At 49.7% G+C, this 19,008-nt stretch overlaps 1 long non-coding RNA gene across 2 annotated transcripts in view; it reads right to left on the reverse strand.

The window, feature by feature from the left end:
* Nucleotides 1–18,735, reverse strand: part of LOC140428102 (uncharacterized) — a 203,359-nt gene extending 184,624 nt beyond the window's left edge. For both annotated transcript variants that reach the window (XR_011948706.1, XR_011948705.1), the window contains exon 1: nucleotides 18,459–18,735. This is a non-coding gene — a long non-coding RNA (uncharacterized lncRNA). The remainder of the gene's footprint in view (nucleotides 1–18,458) is intronic.
* Between the last annotated feature and the right edge of the window lie 273 nt (nucleotides 18,736–19,008).

Consider the following 19,008-nt stretch of genomic DNA (forward strand, 5'->3'; position numbering starts at 1 on the left):
GTGGGCAATGTGGCCGGCACATCGCAGCTGGTCGAGCGTGACCAGTGCCTCAATACTGGGGATATTGGGAGAGGATGGTCACGTTGGTACGCCTATCCTGCCAGTGTATTTGCAGGATTTTGTAGAGGCAATGTTGATGATATCTCTTCAAGGATTTGAGGTGTCTGATGTACATTGTCCATGTTTTTGATGCATACAGGGGGACAGGGACCATGGTTGCTCTGTTAACTATGAACTTGGTGCTGGATTTGAGGTCTCAGTCTTCAAATACTCTGTTCCTCAGGCGTCCATCGACTGCGCTGGTGCATTGGAGTCAATGAGGATTTCGTCCTCAATGTCTGTTCGCACCAAGAGGAGGCTCCCGAGGTATGGGATCCACATTATCCACAGGCTCTCTGTGGATCGTGATGGTCAGGGGGTAGTTTTCTGTGGCAGGAGCGGACTGGTAGAGAACCTTTGTTTTCCGGATGTTTAGTTTGAGGCCTATTCTCTCATATGCCTCGGTGAATGCGGCGACGATGGTTTGTAGCTTGGCCTCTGAATGTGCGCACACAGACTAATCTGCGTACTGCAGCTTAATGACAGAGGTTGTGGTTGTCTTGGATCTGGTCTGGAGGTGCCCGAGGTTGAACAGTTTCCCGCTTGTCCGGTAGGTTAGCTCCACTCCAGCAGGGAGTTTCAAGGTGATGGGGTGGAGTGTTGCTGCGAGGAAGATGGAGAAGAATGTTGGTGTAAGGACATAGCCCTGTTTGACCCCAGTTTACGTGTATTGGTTCTGTTGTGGTGAGGACCTCGGCTTGCATGTCATCTGGAGCAGGTGGAGAATGGTGATGAACTTCTGTGGCCAGCTTAATTTGAGGAGGATGCTCCACATCCTTCATGGGTGATAGGGTCGAAAGTCTTTGCGAGATCGAAGACGGCCATGAACAGAGGTTGATGTTGCTCCCTGCACTTTTCCTGGCTTTGTCACGCACTGAAGATCATGTCCATTGAGCCTCTTGATGGGTGGAAGCCGCACTGAGACTCGGGGAGGAGCTCTTCAGCCACTGCGAGGAGGCAATTGAGGAGGATTTTCGTGAAGACCTTTCCCGTGGCGGAGAGTAGGGAAATCTCTCTGTATTTTCCACAGTCGGACCTGACTCGTTTCTTGAAGGTGGTCACAATTAAGGCGTCTCTGAGGTCACCCGACATGCTCTCTTCCTTCCAGACAAGGGTGATGATGTTGTGGATTCTTGTCAGGAGTGCCTCTCTACCACATTTTAATATTTCTGTGGGGATTCCATCTGCGCCAAAGGCCTTGTTGTTTTTCAGCTGTCGGATGGCTTTTTTGACTTCACGGCGAGCTGGGGTTGTGCTGAGATGGTGGGTAGCATGTTGTGGGATGGTGTCGAGGGATTGGCGTCAAAGGCTGTATTGTGGTTGAGGTGGTCCTGAAAGTGCTCTCTCCAGCGGGCATTGACTGGCTCTCTGTCTTCGATGAGCGCCTCTCTGTTTTTGGCTCTCAGTGGGGTGGGTCCTTGGGTAGTTGGGCTGTAGATGGTTTTAATTGTGCTGAAGAAGCCAAGCACATTGTGGTTGTCGGTGAGTTGCTGAGTCTCCTGCGCTCTTTCCACCCCCAACTTTTCTTCAGGTCATAGATTCTTTGTTGAACCTCGGCCTTCAGTTGCCTGTAAGCCTGTTTCCTCTCACTCAAGTTTTGATGGAGCTGCCAGTTCAGGAACGTCTTGTATTTGCGATCAAGGACATCTGGATCTCCTGATCGTTCTCATCGAACCAGCCTTCGTGTTTCCTGGTCAAGTCCCCTTAGAATCTTATACATTTCAGTGACGTAACTCTCATTCTTCTGAACGCCAATGAATATAGGCCCAACCTGCTCAACCTTTCCTTCATCCCAGGAATCTGCCCAGTGAATTTTCACTGAACTCCTTCAACTGCAAGGATATAATTCCCGAATCAACTGTATGTCTAAGTTCAAATTGTTTTTCTAAAAGGGAAAACAAACAATGTCCCAACACCATTGTGGCAATGGTGGCAATCTGCTAGTCTGCCCGTCTGAGAACTATCAGAGTGAGTTCTCCCAGTGAGCCAGAGAAGACACAGCCAGAGTGAGACAGAACCAAGAGTGAGTTTGGGAATTTGAATCTAGGTGGGACTTCGAAGCTTGGGGGGGGGGGGGAGATGCTTTTTATCCCTGGTAAGTGACTGGTAAGTAGTGTTTCTGTTTTTCTGTTTCTTTTCATTGGTATATTTATTTATTTTTTTCTTCGTTGTTTATTTATTTATTTAATTTTGGGGGGGGAAATTGTAATTGTTGAAGTTAACCGAAGGTTTAAGACATGGCAGGAGATCTCAGGCCTGTGTCATGCTCATCGTGTGCGATGTGGGAGCTCAGGGACACGTCCACTGCCCCTGGCTCCTTCACGTGCAAGAAGTGTGTCCAGTTGCAGCTCCTGTTAGACCGCTTGACGGCTCTGGAGCTGCGGATGGACTCACTTTGGAGCATCCGCGATGCTGAGGATGTCGTGGATAGCACGTTTAGCTAGTTGGTCACACCGCAGGTGAAAGGTACTGAGGGAGATAGAAAATGGGTGACCAAAAGACAGAGCAAGAGTAGGAAGGCAGTGCAGGTGTCCTCTGCGGTCATCTCCCTGCAAAACAGGTATACCGCTTTGGATACTGTTGAGGGAGATGGCTCACCAGGGGAAGGCAGCAGCAGCCAGGTTCATGGCACTGTGGCTGGCTCTGCTGCGCAGCTGGGTAGGAAGAAGAATGGCAGGGCTATAGTGATAGGGGACTCAATTGTAAGGGGAATAGACAGGCGGTTCTGCGGACGCAATTGAGACTCCAGGATGGTATGTTGCCTCCTTGGTGCAAGGGTCAAGGATGTCTCGGAACGGTTGCAGGACATTCGGGGGGGGGGGGGGGGGGAGAGGGTGAACAGCCAGTTGTCGTGGTGCACATAGGCACCAACGATATAGGTAAAAAACGGGATGAGGTCCTACAAGCTGAATTTAGGGAGTTAGGAGTTAAACTAAAAAGTAGGACCTCAAAGGTAGTAATCTCAGGATTGCTACCAGTGCCACGAGCTAGTCAGATTAGGAATGTCAGGATAGATAGGATGAATGTGTGGCTCGAGAGATGGTGCAAGAGGGAGGGATTCAAATTCCTGGGACATTGGAACCGGTTCTGGGGGAGGTGGGACCAGTACAAACCGGACGGTCTGCACCTGGGCAGGACTGGAACCGATGTCCTGGGGGGGGGGGGGGTTTGCTAGAACTGTTGGGGAGAGTTTAAACTAATGTGGCAGGGGGATGGGAACCGATGCAGGAAGTTGGAAGGTAGTAAAACAGGGACAGAAACAAAAGGCATTCAGGGGGAAAGTGTAAGGCAGATAAGCCATAGTCAAAAATCAAAAAGGGCGGCAATACAAGATACAGTGACTGAGGGGAGCTCAGTGAATAGGACCAGGAATGCTAAAAGGAATAAAACGGGAAGTGAAAACATTAATGGTAAGCAACGCGGCAGGTTGTTACATGAAGATATGGGTTCAACGACAAGGAAAATTAGGAGAAAGGTTAAGAAGAAATGTAACTGAGGAGAGGTTACTGATCGAGGTGTTAAGATTCAGAACAGAGGTAAAAAAGCCAACATAAGTGTACTTTACCTGAATGCTCGTAGTATTCGGAATAAGGTAAATTAGTTGGTGGCGCAAATCATCGTGAATGACTATGATTTAGTGGCCATTCCTGAAACATGGTTAAAGGATGGTCACGACTGGGAGTTAAATATCCGAGGGTATCAAACTATTCGGAAGGACAGAGTGGATGGTAAGGGAGGTGGTGTAGCTCTGTTATTTAAGGATGACATCCGGGCAACAGTAAGGGATGACATCGGTGCTATGGAGGTTAAGTTTGAATCCATTTGGGTGGAAATCAGGAATAGTAAGGCGAAAAAGTCACTGATAGGAGTAGTCTACAGGCTACCAAATAGTAACATTATGGTGGGGCAGGTAATAAACAAAGAAATAACTGATGCATGTAGAAATGGTACAGCAGTTATCATGGGGGATTTTAATCTACATGTCGATTGGTTTAACCAGGTCGGTCAAGGCAGCCTTGAGGAGGAGTTTATAGAATGTATCCACGATAGTTTCCTGGAACAGTATGTAATGAAACCTACGAGGGAACAAGCGGTCCTAGATCTGGTCCTGTGTAATGAGACAGGATTGATTCAGGATCTCATAGTTAGGGATCCTCTCGGAAGGAGCGATCACAATATGGTGGAATTTAAAATACAGATGGAGGGTGAGAAGGTAAAACCAAGCACTAGTGTTTTGTGCTTAAACAAAGGAGGTTACAATGGGATGAGAGAAGAACTAGCTAAGGTAGACTGGGAGCAAAAGACTTTATGGTGAAACAGTTGAGGAACAGTGGAGAACCTTCCAAGTGATTTTTCACAGTGCTCAGCAAAGGTTTATACCAACAAAAAGGAAGGACGGTAAAAAGAGGGAAAATCGACCGTGGATATGAAAGGAAATAAGGGAGAGTATCAAATTGAAGTAAAAAACATACAAAGTAGCAAAGATCAGTGGGAGACTAGAGGACTGGGAAATCTTTAGGGGGCAACAGAAAGCTACTAAAAAAGCTATAAAGAAGAACAAGATAGATTATGAGAGTAAACTTGCTCAGAATATAAAAACAGATAGTAAAAGTTTCTATAAATATATAAAACAAAAAAGAGTGGCTAAGGTAAATATTGGTCCTTTAGAGGATGAGAAGGGAGATTTAATAATGGGAGATGAGGAAATGGCTGAGGAACTGAACAGGTTTTTTGGGTCGGTCTTCACAGTGAAAGACACAAATAACATGCCAGTGACTGATGGAAATGAGGCTATGACAGGTGAGGACCTTGAGAGGATTGTTATCACCAAGGAGGTAGTGATGGTCAAGCTAATTGGGCTAAAGGTAGACAAGTCTCCTGGACCTGATGGAATGCATCCCAGAGTTCTAAAAGAGATGGCTAGGGAAATTGCAAATGCATTAGTGATAATTTACCAAAATTCACTAGACTCTGGGGTGGTCCCGGCGGATTGGAAATTAGCAAACGTGACACCACTGTTTAAAAAAGGAGGTAGGCAGAAAGCGGGTAATTATAGGCCAGTGAGCTTAACTTCGGTAGTAGGGAAGATGCTGGAATCTATCATCAAGGAAGAAATAGCGAGGCATCTGGATGGAAATTGTCCCATTGGGCAGACGCAGCATGGGTTCATAAAGGGCAGGTCGTGCCTAACTAATTTCGTGGAATTTTTTGAGGACATTATCAGTGCGGTAGATAACGGGGAGCCGATGGATGTGGTATATCTGGATTTCCAGAAAGCCTTTGACAAGGTGCCACACAAAAGGTTGCTGCATAAGATAAAGATGCATGGCATTAAGGGGAAAGTAGCAGCATGGATAGAGGATTGGTTAATTAATAGAAAGCAAAGAGTGGGGATTAATGGGTGTTTCTCTGGTTGACAATCAGTAGCTAGTGGTGTCCCTCAGGGATCAGTGTTGGGCCCACAACTGTTCACAATTTACATAGATGATTTGGAGTTGGGGAACGAGGGCAATGTGTCCAAGTTTGCAGACGACACTGAGATAAGTGGTAAAGCAAAAAGTGCAGAGGATACTGGAAGTCTGCAGAGGGATTTGGATAGGCTAAGTGAATGGGCTAGGGTCTGGCAGATGGAATACAATGTAGACAAATGTGAGGTTATCCATTTTGGTAGGAATAACAGCAAAAGGGATTATTATTTAAATGATAAAATATTAAAACATGCTGCTGTCCAGAGAGACCTGGGTGTGCTAGTGCATGAGTCGCAAAAAGTTGGTTTACAGGTGCAACAGGTGATTAAGAAGGCAAATGGAATTTTATCCTTCATTGCTAGAGGGATGGAGTTTAAGACTAGGGAGGTTATGCTGCAATTGTATAAGGTGTTAGTGAGGCCACACCTGGAGTATTGTGTTCAATTTTGGTCTCCTTACTTGAGAAAGGACGTACTGGCACTGGAGGGTGTGCAGAGGAGATTCACTAGGTTAATCCCAGAGCTGAAGGGGTTGGATTACGAGGAGAGGTTGAGTAGACTGGGGCTGTACTCGTTGGAATTTAGAAGGATGAGGGGGGATCTTATAGAAACATATAATATTATGAAGGGAATAGATTGGATAGATGTGGGCAGGTTGTTTCCACTGGCGGGTGAAAGCAGAACTAGGGGGCAAAGCCTCAAAATAAGGGGAAGTAGATTTAGGACTGAGTTTAGGAGGAACTTCTTCACCCAAAGGGTTGTGAATCTATGGAATTCCTTGCCCAGTGATGCAGTTGAGGCTCCTTCATTAAATGTTTTTAAGATAAAGATAGATAGTTTTTTGAAGAATAAAGGGATTAAGGGTTATGGTGTTCAGGCCGGAAAGTGGAGCTGAGTCCACAAAAGATCAGCCATGATCTCATTGAATGGTGGAGCAGGCTCGAGGGGCCACATGGCCTACTCCTGCTCCTAGTTCTTATGTTCTTATGTTCTTATGTTCTCACAACTCTTTGTTGTTTTCCTTTCAACAACTTTCTATCCATACCACCTCCCCTTTTAAATTATAGAGCCTTGCTTTTCTCAGTCAATTTATTATGCAGCACTTTGTGAAATGCATTCCATGTGAACTGCACCCACTGACTATACTTTGTGTTAGTCTCTGGAAATATCGTTTGTCAAACACGATCCACTCTTCCGAAATCTATGTTGGCCTCTTTGATGCCTCTTTAAATTTTCATTTGTATTGTCCCTTATTATTGTCTCTACCAATGTCGGAATTGTGGCTCCAATTGAATTTGAAAAATCCTGGTTAGCCCATCTGCCACTTCCTCATTATCTTCCTTCAGTAATCTAGGGTGCATACAATCTGGTCCTACGCACATTAGTTGTTAACAATCTGAGCACCAAAGTTACTTTTATTTGACTGGTGTTAATCATTAAGCCAGCGGTTCCCAAACTGGTGGTTGTGACCCCAAAGACAACGGATGGGGTCTTGAGCTCCCCCACCTCCGTGACTGCGCTTGCAAGTCCAAGGACCAGGTAGTTTTAACGGCCTGCCTTTGCCCTGATTGTCTCTTAGTCTCTCTCTCTCTCGGTTGGTGAAGTGTCCAACACTATAGACAACGAGTCCAATGTGTGAGTCATTGATTTTCTCCTCTTCCCTCTCACTTACTCGAGAGTTGGGTTTCTTGGCCCATATTGGTATTCATGTGCACTGAATGGCAGGAAGGTAAATTAACAAACTAATTGATCTGAAAAAAAGCAACTGGAGCCCAAGGATGAGCCAGTTCTCATATTGTAGGTGACAACCAAGGATGCAGGGCAGGGTGGGAGGGTATTGGTGGGGGTGTAACTTCCCTAATTATTACATAAACCAACCTGAAAAGGCCAGCATCAATTACGGAGCTTTTTTCCGAGTGCCAGTTTGCTTCAGTGGATTGTAGAGGAGAGAACTTTACAAGAATAGCAAGTTTTAATGAAAAATACGTTTAGAAAAATTAAATTCTCTTTTTTTAGAAAATATTTTATTGAGGCATTTATAATTTTAACATTTTAAAAAGAGAGATTTAGCACACGCATAACCCCCACAATAACACACAAAACTCTCCCCAGTCCTAAACTCTAACTACCCAGACATTAGATACCCTGCCCTTAATCGTCACTTCCGTGCCTCCCCTTTCCCCCCCATCCCCCTCCCCCACTGCTGACGGTCAATTTTCCTGGAAGAAGTCAATGAATGGCTGCCATCTCCGAGCAAATCCCTGTAACGAACCCCTTAAAGCGAATTTAATTTTGCTCTAGCCAAAGAAACCCTGCCATGTCACTGACCCAAACCCCCGACTTTGGAGGCTCCGTGTCCCTCCATCCCAGCAAAATTTGTCTCCGGGCCACCAGGAAGGCAAAGGCCAAGGCGTCGGCCTCTCTCCTCCCCTGGTCTCCCAGATCTTCCGACACTCCAAATATTGCCATCTCTGGACTCGGAGTCACTCTCCAGGACCTCTGACACAACATGTGAGAATCCCTGCCAAAATCCCCTCAGCTTCGGACACGTCCGAAAACATATGAACATGATTTGCCGGACTTCCCCCGCACCTCCCACATCTGTCCCCACCTCTTCAAAAAACCTACTCATCCGGGCCACAGTCAAAAGAGCCCTGTGGACCACCTTTAACTGGATCAGGCTAAGCCTGGCACACAACAAGGATGCATTAAATCTCCTCAGGGCCTTCTCCCATAGCCCGACTTCCAACACTCCTCCCAGCTCTTCCTCCCACTTTCTCTTCACCTCCCGAATTGGGATCACTTCCCACTCCATCAGTTCCTTGTATATTTCTGAGACCCGCCCCTCCCCAACCCCTGTTTTAAACAACACCTTATCCTGTAGCCCTCTTAGTGGGAGGCAAGGAAAGCTCAGGACCTGCCTCCAAAGTCCTGTACCTGCAGGTACCGGAACCCAATCCTCCCCGGCAACTCAAACTCCTCCTCTAGCTCCTCCAGGCTCGACAAACCCTCCTCAATGAAGAGATGTTCAAATCTCTCTATCCCTGCCCGCTGCCACCCCCTGAAGCCCCCATCCAGCGCCCCCGGAGCGAACCGATGATTGTCACAGATCGGTGACCACACTGATGCCCTCTCCAGGCTCAAGTGCTGCCACCATTGCCCCCACACTCTCAGGGCTGCCACAAATACTGGGCTTGTGGAGGTCTGAGCCGGCCAGAACGGCCGAGGTGCCGTTAAAAAAGCCTTCAGACTCGTACCCTTACAGACTGTCACCTTCACAGTCTGTACCCTCCCCGCCAATGACAGTGGGAGCACGTCCCACCTACAGAAGTCTTCTTTCATTTGCTCAATCGACCTGCCCAAATTTAGTTTATGAAGCTGACCCCAGTCCCTTGCCACTTGAATCCCCAGGTACCTAAAACTCCCTCCCCCACTTTGAACGGCATCTCCCTCAGTCTCCTCTCCTGTCCTCTTGCCTGGATCGCAAAAACCTCACTCTTGCCCATATTCAGTTTGTAACCTGAGAACTGACCAAATTCCTCCAGTATCCCCATTACTCCTGCAATCGCCCCCCCAACGGGTCTGTTAAAGGAGCAAATCGTCCGCATAGAGAGAGACCCTACGTTCCACCCCCCACCTCTCACTATCCCCCGCCAAATGTTTGATGCTCACAGCGGTATTGCCAAAGGCTCTATGGCCAGGGCAAAGAGTAGTGGGGAGAGGGGACACACCTGTCTTGTCCCCCGGCACAGACTAAAATATTTTGATCAAACCGGGTTTGTCCTTACATTCGCCACCGGTGCCTGATATAGCAACCGGACGGAATCCACAAATCTCTGCCCAAACACATCTCACAAGTACTTCCACACCACCCGATCAAAGGTCTTTTCTGCATCCATGGCCACCACCACCTCGACCTCGCGCACCTCCGCAGGCACCGTTATTACATTGAGGAGCCGCCTAATGTTGGACATCAGATGTCGTCCCTTAACAAATCCCGTCTGGTCCTCCCCTATTACCCCTGGAACACATTCCTCTATGCCGTGTGGCCAACATCTTTGCCAGCAATTTTGCATCCACATTTAGCAGGGGGATTGGCCTATACAAACCACAGGTCTCCGGATCCTTATCCCGCTTCAAAATAAAGGAAATCGATTCCTGCGATAATGTTGGGGGGGAGCACTCCCAGCACCGTTGACTCATTAAAAGCCTTTACCAGGAGCGGCCACAACAGCCTGGAAAACCTTTTCGAAAACTCAACCGGGTATCCGTCTGGTCTCGGGGCTTTACCCGATTGCATCACCCCCCAACCCGTCTATAAACTCGCCAAGCCCAATTGGGGCTCCCAAATCCTCCACCAACTCCTCATCTATCCTCAGGAACTCCAGCCCCCCAGAAATCGCTTCATACCCTCCTCCCCGGCTGGAGGTTCCAATTTATACAATTTACTATAAAACTCCCGAAACACATCATTCACCCCCGCCGGATCCAGAGTCACCTTCCCCCCTGTATCCCTCACTTTCCCAATCTCTCTCGCCGCCTCCCGTTTCCTCAGCTGATGCGCCAGCATCCTGCTGGCTTTTTCCCCATATTCATACACTGCCCCCTTTACCCTCCTCAGTTGTCCCTCCGCCTTACCTGTGGACAGGAGCCCAAATTCCAGCTGCAGTCTTTGACGATCCTTCAGAAGCCCGTCATCCGGAGACTCCGCATACCTCCTGTCCACCTGTAAAATTTCGCATACCAGTCTGTCCAACTCCGCCCGCTCAGCCTTCTCCATATGGGCCCGAATTGAGAAGAACTTCCCCCTAATAGCCGCCTTCAGCGCCTCCCAAACCACCCCTGCCGAAACCTACCTCGTGTCATTGATCCCTATATATCCCCGAATGGCCTCCCTCACCCGCTCGAATACCTCCTCCTCCGCTAACAGCCCCACATCCAACCTCCATTGGCGCTGGGCCTTTCCCTTGCTAACTTGCAAGTCCACCCAGTGCGGGTGGACCACTACTGCTGAACATTCAGCATCTACCACCTCAGCCAGCAGCGTTTTGTCCATCACAAAGAAGTCTAACTGGGAATGCATCTTATGCACATGGGAGTAAAATGAAAACTCCTTACTCCTCGACCTCCCAAATCTCCACGGATTGACCCCCGCCCCCATACGCTCCATGAACCCCCAAAGCTCCTTTGCCACAGCTGATACCTTCCCACATCTAGAACTCGACCAGTCCAACCCTGGATCCAGGACCGTATTGAAATCTCTCCCCATAATCAGTCAATGTGAATCTAATCTGGGATCTTCCCCAGTACCCGACTAACAAACTCAACGTCATCCCAGTTCGGGGCATATATGTTTACCAATACCATGGCCATTCCCTCCAGCTTCCCACTAACCATAACATATCTACCCCCCGGGTCCGCTTCTATATTCCCCATCTCGAATGCCACTCGCTTATTAAACAAGATTGCCACCCCCCTTGTTTTAAATTGTAACCCCGAATGGAACACCTGTCCAACCCATCCTTTCCTGAATCTAATCTGATCCACCACCTTCAGATGTGTCTCCTGCAACATGGTCACGTCCGCCTTCAGTTCCCTCAAGTGCGCGAACACACCGGCCCTTTTGACTGGCCCATTCCGTCCCCGAACATTCCACATGACCAGTCTTTTTAAAAAAATATATATTTATTAAAGTTTTTTAACACAATTTTTCTCCCTGACAAACAATAACCCCCCCATAACAAAATAACAAGAAATCGCACAGAGCAAGATATATACATGGCAAAATGGTATGTTTACATAGCTTTGTACACTGGCTCTCTCCCGCACGTGCCAGTTTCCCCAGCCCTTCATGTTATCTCTTGCTCATCCGCCCTCCCAGGCAATCCCCCATTCCCCCCCCCCCCCCCCCAGGTTGCTGCTGCTGCTGGCCGACCTTCCTCTAACGCTCCGCGAGATAGTCTAGGAACGGTTGCCACCGCCTGTAGAACCCCTGCGCAGACCCTCTCAAGGCAAACTTAATCCTCTCCAGCTTTATGAACCCTGCCATATCATTTATCCAGGCCTCCAGGCTGGGGGGCTTCGCCTCCTTCCACATTCGCAAGATCCTTCGCCGGGCTACTAGGGGCGCAAAGGCCAGAATGCCGGCCTCTTTCGCCTCCTGCACTCCCGGCTCGTCCACTGCTCCAAATATTGCGAGCCTCCGGCTTGGCTTGACCCGGACTTTCACCACCTGAGATATTGCTCCCGCCACTCCTCTCCAGAACCCCTCCAGTGCCAGGCATGACCAAAACATATGGACATGGTTCGTCGGACTTCCTGAGCACCTTCCACATTTGTCCTCCACCCCAAAAAACCTACTCAACCTCACCCCCGTCAAGTGCGCTCTGTGAACCACCTTAAATTATATCAGGCTAAGCCTGGCACACGAGGAAGAGGAATTAACCCTACCTAGGGCATCAGCCCACAGACCTTCCTCAATCTCCTCCCCCAGCTCCTCCTCCCATTTACCCTTCAGCTCTTCTATCAGCGCTTCCCCCTCTTCTTTCATCTCCTGGTGTATTGCCGACACCTTGCCCTCCCCGACCCATACACCCGAGATCACCCTGTCTTGAATTTCTTGTGCCGGGAGCAACGGGAATTCCCTCACCTGTCGCCTCACAAATGCCCTCACCTGCATATATCTAAAGGCATTTCCCGGGGGTATCTCGAACCTCTCCTCCAGTGCCCCTAGGCTCGCAAACGTCCCGTCAATGAACAGGTCCCCTATTCTTCTAATCCCCGCCCGATGCCAGCTCTGGAACTCCCCGTCCATCTTCCCCAGGACAAACCGGTGGTTACCCCTGATCGGGGACCACACCGAGGCTCCCATTGCACCCCTGTGCCGTCTCCACTGGCCCCAGATCCTTACCGTTGCCGCCACCACCGGGCTCGTGGTGTACCTTGTCGGCGAGAGCGGCAGCGGTGCTGTCACCAACGCCCCCAGGCTCGTTCCTTTACAGGGCGCCATCTCCATCCTCTTCCATGCCGTGCCCCTCCCTCCATCACCACTTGCTTTTCATCGCCACATTTGCTGCCCAGTAGTAGCTCCCTAGGTTTGGCAGCGCCAACCCTCCTCGGTCCCTACTTCGTTCCAGGAACCCTCTCCTTACCCTCGGGGTCCTATTCGCCCACACAAACCCCATTATGCTCCTACCTACTCTCTTGAAAAAGGCCTTGGCGATCACGATGGGAAGGCACTGAAACACAAACAGAAACCTCGGAAGGACCACCATTTTGACCGACTGCACTCTACCCGCCAGCGAGAGCGGTAACATGTCCCATCTTTTGAAATCCTCCTCCATTTGCTCCACCAGCCTCGTCAGATTCAGTTTATGTAGTGCTCCCCAACTGCTGGCTATCTGGATCCCCAGATACCGAAAGCTCCCCTCCGCCCTCCTCAACGGTAGGTCCCCAATCCCTCTTTCTTGGTCCCCTGCCTGTAATACAAAGAGCTCACTCTTCCCTACATTGAGCTTATAGCCCGAAAACTCCCCAAACTCCCTTAGAGTCTGCATGACCTCCACCATCCCCTCCATTGGATCCGCCACGTACAGCAACAGGTCAACCGCATATAGCGACACCCGATGCTCTTCTCCCTCCCTCGGACCACCCCCCTCCATTTATTAGACTCCCTCAATGACATGGCCAGGGGTTCGATCGCCAATGCAAACAACAGGGGGGACAGGGGGCACCCCTGCCTCGTCCCTCGGTACAGTCGAAAGTACTCCGACCTCTGCCGGTTCGTCACCACACTCGCCACCGGGGCTCTGTAAAGGAGCTTAACCCAACTGATAAACCCTCCCCGAACCCAAACCTACGCAGCACCTCCCAGAGGTACTCCCACTCTACTCGGTCAAAGGCCTTCTCCGCGTCCATAGCTGCCACTATCTCCGCCTCTTCCTCCTCCGATGGCATCATTATCACGTTTAAGAGCCGCCGCACATTAGTGTTTAATTGCCTGCCCTTTACGAATCCCGTCTGGTCCTCGTGGATCACCCCCGGGACACAGTCCTCGATCCTCGTGGCCAACACTTTTGCCAGCAACTTAGCATCCACATTGAGGAGCGAGATCGGCCTGTACGATCCACATTGCAGTGGGTCCTTGTCCCGCTTTAGGATCAAAGAAATTGTCGCTTCCGGCATTGTCGGGGGCAGGGTCCCCTCCTCTCTTGCCTCATTAAAGGTCCTCACTAGTAGCGGGGCCAACAGGTCTACGTACTTCCTGTAGAACTCCACCGGGAACCCGTCCGGTCCCGGGGCCTTCCCCGCCTGCATACTCCCCAAACCCTTGCTCAGCTCCTCCAACCCAATTGGTGCCCCCAAACCAGCCACCTCTTGCTCCTCCATCCTCGGGAATCTCAGTTGGTTTAGGAATCATCTCATCCCCTCGTCCCCTGCTGGGAGCTGGGATTTGTACAGCTCTTCATAGAAGGCCTTAAATACCTTGTTTATTTTCGTCGCACTCCGAACCGTGGCTCCCCTTCCATCTTTGACTCCCCCTATTTCCCTCGCTGCCATCCTCTTACGGAGCTGGTGTGCCAGCATCCGACTAGCCTTTTCCCCATACTCGTAGGTCGCCCCCTGCGCCTTCCTCCACTGTGCCTCCGCCTTCCCTGTGGTCAACAGGTCAAACTCTGTCTGGAGCTCTCGTCTTTCCCCAAGTAATCTCTCCTCAGGGGCCTCTGCGTATCTCCTGTCCACTCTCAAAATCTCCCCCACTAACCTTTCCCTTTCCATGCCCTCTGTCTTTTCCCTATGAGCCCTGATTGAGATTAGCTCTCCCCTGATCACCGCCTTCAACGCCTCCCATACCACCCCCACCCACACCTCCCCGTTGTCGTTGGCCTCCAAGTACCTTTCGACACACCCCCTCACCTTCCCACACACCACCTCATCTGCCAGCAGTCCCACATCCAGCCGCCACAGCGGGCGTTGGTCCCTCTCCTCTCCCAGCTCCAGTTCCACCCAGTGCGGGGCGTGATCCGAAACGGCTATGGCCGAATACTCCGTCCCCTCCACCCTCGGGATGAGCGCCCTACCCAGAACAAAAAATCTATCCGGGAGTAAGCTTTGTGCACATGGGAGAAAAAAGAAAATTCCCTGGCCTGCGGCCTTGCAAACTGCCATGGGTCCACTCCCCCCATCTGATCCATAAACCCCCTAAGCACCTTGGCCGCCGCCGGCCTCTTTCCAGTCCTTGATCTGGAGCGGTCCAGTGCTGGATCCAACACTGTATTGAAGTCCCCTCCCATTATCAGGCCTCCTATCTCCAGGTCCGGAATGCGCCCCAACATGCGCTTCATGAATCCAGCATCATCCCAGTTCGGGGCGTATACATTTACCAACACCACCCACGTCCCTTGCAACCTATCGCTCACCATCACATATCGCCCTCCATTATCCACTACAATAGTCTTGGCCTCAAATGACACCCGCTTTCCCACCAATATTGCCACCGCTCTATTCTTCACGTCCAGTCCCGAGTGGAATACCTGTCCTACCATCCCTTTCTTAACCTGACCTGGTCCGCCACCTTCAGGTGTGTCTCTTGGAGCATGACCACGTCTGCCTTCAGTCCCTTTAAGTGCGCGAACACTCGAGCCCTCTTCACCGGCCCATTCAGGCCCCTCACGTTCCACGTTATCAGCGGCTCTCGGTTTGTATGACAGTCCACGCCTCTTCAGGCGTTTCAAAATAATAGTGTTGGTCCTTGTATGTGACCCACAGTCGCGCTGGCTGCAGCATTCCGAATCTCACTTCTTTCCGGTACAGCGCCGCTTTGGCCCGGTTGAAACCCACTCTCCGCTTTGCAACCTCCGTGCTCCAGTCCGGGTATATTCGTATCTCTGCATTGTCCCACTTACTGTTCCGCTCCTTCTTGGCCCATTTCAGGACCCTCTCTCTGTCCGTGAACCGGTGAAATCTCACCACCATCGCCCTTGGCGACTCATTTGCCTTGGGCTTCCTCGCCAGCACCCGATGTGCCCCGTCCAGCTCCAGCGACCTCGAAGGGGCCTCTGCGCCCATCATCGCCCCGAGCATCGTGCTCGGGAAGCCCCAGCATCAGCCCCCTCCACTCCTTCAGGGAGACCCAGGATCCGCAGATTCTTAATCCTCAACCTAGTCTCCAGGTCTTCGAGTCTTCCCGCCCACCTCTTGTGTAGCGCCTCGTGCTGCTCCACTCTCACCGCCAGGCCCAAGATCTCGTCCTCATTCTCACTGACTCTTTTCTGTACCTCCTGGATCTTTACCTCGTGGGCCTTCTGGGTGATCCTCGTCCTTCAATTGCTGACAGCATAGGCGCCAGCATCTCCTTCCGCAGCTCCTCGAAGCAGCGCTTGATGAACTCCTGCAGCTCCGGCCCGCACTCCGCTTTGTCCCCGGCCGCCGCCATTTTGTTTTTTTCCCTCGCTTCTCCCGCTGCTCCAATGCCGCTTTTTTGGCCGTTGCACTTCTGGTCCGGTCCATAAAAGTTGGAAGGGGACCTCTCTCTTCCCTTCCCCACGGGTTGTCTTCGAAAAAATTCCATTGGGGCTCCTCTAACGAGCCCGAAAGTCCGTAATAGCGGGAGCTGCCGAATCGTGCGGCTTAGCTCCGCATAGCCGCAACCGGAAGTCCCCCACATGACCAGCCTTGACCAGCATCCCTCCCCCGTTGATCAACCATAACCTCTCCTCGGCCAGTCTGCGGCTCATGTCCCGCACCTCCCCTGGTCCGCCATCGGGCAACTACCATCATCAACCCTCCTCCTCCTCCACTTTGAAAGTCCCCTCCCTGTCAGCAGTATACTCCTCCCCCCCCCCCCCCCACCCCACCCAACCCCCCACTCCCACCCCCTTGACTGGACCTCCTAATCCCCTCACATTCCACGTGACTATCCTTACTGGGGACCTCTCAACCCCCCCCCCCCCCTTCTTATCCACCATCATCATACCACTGGGCCCTGCCCCATGAGCCTGACTATCCACTATATTTAAAATCCTACATTCATCACAGTAAATTAGATTAATAAGATTACCCTGGAAGGAAATGTGTTTCAAAAATTCAAGCAATGGTTAAGCTAGCCATTGCACGCTGTTATTATGCAGCAGCAACACAAGTGGTATTTGCCATGAACAGGATTCTGCCATCATGCCAAAAGGTCATTCTGCCTATCCCACAAATGAGTAATGTGGCTGATGAATTTTATTGCCTTGACCAATCAGAGTTGACCAGTCAAGTTAATAGTTAACTGTTGTGATGAATGTAGGAATTTCGGATATATTGTATTATAAGTATTTGGTGAAGTAATGGTTAAAAGGTTGGGTTAGAGTGTGTTAGACTGCTGAAGTCATGTTTTAAAAGAATCTTGGTTTGAAAGAAAACAAAGCTTTTAAGAGCCATAGGTACAATTAACCACCATAAAATGCTTTGGCTAATGCAATTTAGCTTTGATTAAGGGGACTCCCTGGGGAGTTAATTAACTTTCAGCTTCGTGAGATGAGATCATTGTTGAGTGGAGCTATGGCACAGGCCTTTTGAGAAAGCATTTTCAATGAGTTCTGTTCTGGATGAAGCTGGGACTACAAGTCAGGTTTTCTTCTCTGCAGTTCAATTAAAAAGAGATTGACTGTCTTTAGAGCAGTGCAGACTTGTCTGAGGACAGGGAAGAGCTGAAACAAGCCAGTTGAAACAGCTTTTGAAGTCATACAGCCAGCATTTCTGACAGGAGTCAGATCTTTTCTGTAAAGCAATGTCAAGAGATCTTGTTCTCAAAGAATAACTCTGTAAAACAAGTATTCCTGTGTCATTTGTATTTGAAGTGGATTGAGAGCTGAGGTGGTTTATTTTCTTGTTTAAGTGGGAATAAAGTTAGTAATTAAGGATATTGTATTCACTGTATTGAGTGGTATTGTTTAAGGGGTAATTGTAAGCTATTTTCTGGTGTGATGTTAAAGATTTTAACACTGTTAGTCATAAAATGTGTTTCAATATACCATATCCCTATTTCTTCATGCAATCACTCCTGGACTCGATGGGCCGAATGGCCTCCTTCCACACTGTAAATTCTATGATTCTATTCTATGAAACACTGTTGCAGGTCCCATTGTCATTATTGTGTATCAGTTGCTGCTCTTAATACTTTTAATCATAAAATTTACAGTGCGGAAGGAGGCCATTTGGCCCATCGAGTCTGCACTGGCCCTTGGAAAGAGCACCCCATTTAAGCCCAGTAACCCAGTAACCGCACCTAACCTTTTTTGGACTCTAAGGGCAATTTTATCATGGCCAATCCACCTAACCTGCACATCTGTAAGTCAAAAATTATGGAGCTTTTTGTTAACAGCTTTGCCACACACACATGTTACATTGTGTCTTAGATATACAGTAAGAAGTCTTACAACACCAGGTTAAAGTCCAACAGGTTTGTTTCGAATCACTAGCTTTCGGAGCACTGCTCCTTCCCCAGGTGAATGAAGAGGTGGGTTCCAGAAACACATACATAGACAAAGTCAATGATGCAAGACGATACTTTGAATGCGAGTCTTTGCAGGTAATTAAGTCTTTACAGGTCCAGGCGGGGCGACTGGAGAGAGGGATAATCACAGGTTAAAGAGGTGTGAATTGTCTCAAGCCAGGACAGTTGGTAGGATTTTGCAAGCCCAGGCCAAATGGTGGGAGGAGGGTGTGTGTGTGTGTGTGTGTGTGTGGGTGGGGGGGGGGGGGGGGGGGAGGCAGGGTGAATGTAATGCGACATGAATCCAAGGTCCCGGTTGAGGCCATACTCATGTATATGGAACTTGGTTATCAGTTTCTGCTTGGTGATTCTGCGTTGTCGCGCGTCCTGAAGGCCGACTTTGAGAATGCTTACCCGAAGATCAGAGGCTGAATGCCTTTGAATGCTGAAGCGTTCCCCGACTGGAAGGGAACATTCCTGCCTCGCGATTGTCGTGCGATATCCGTTCATCTGTTGTCGCAGAGTCTGCATGGTCTCGCCAATGTATCACGCTTCGGGTCATCCTTTCCTGCAGCGTATGAAGTAGACAACATTGGCCGAGTCGCACGAGTATGTACCGCGTACCTGGTGGGTGGTGTTCTCACGTGTGATGGTGGTACCCATGTCGATGATCTGGCACGTCTTGCAGAGGTTGCCATGGCAGGGTTGTGTGGTGTCGTGGTCACTGTTCTGAAGGCTGGGTAGTTTGCTGCAAACAATGGTCTGTTTGAGGTTGCGCGGTTGTTTGAAGGCAAGTAGTGGGGGTGTGGGGATGACCTTGGCACGATGTTCATCTTCACGATGGCGTGTTGAAGGCTGCGAAGAAGATGTTGTAGTTTCTAATTAAAAAATAATTAGAAAATAAAACTATAGAAATGACAGGAATTAAAAGTAACACCTCTATTGAAACCAAAGCATTTTGAAC

The sequence above is a fragment of the Scyliorhinus torazame genome, chromosome 8 (assembly GCF_047496885.1).
Source record: "Scyliorhinus torazame isolate Kashiwa2021f chromosome 8, sScyTor2.1, whole genome shotgun sequence".
NCBI lineage: Eukaryota > Metazoa > Chordata > Chondrichthyes > Carcharhiniformes > Scyliorhinidae > Scyliorhinus > Scyliorhinus torazame.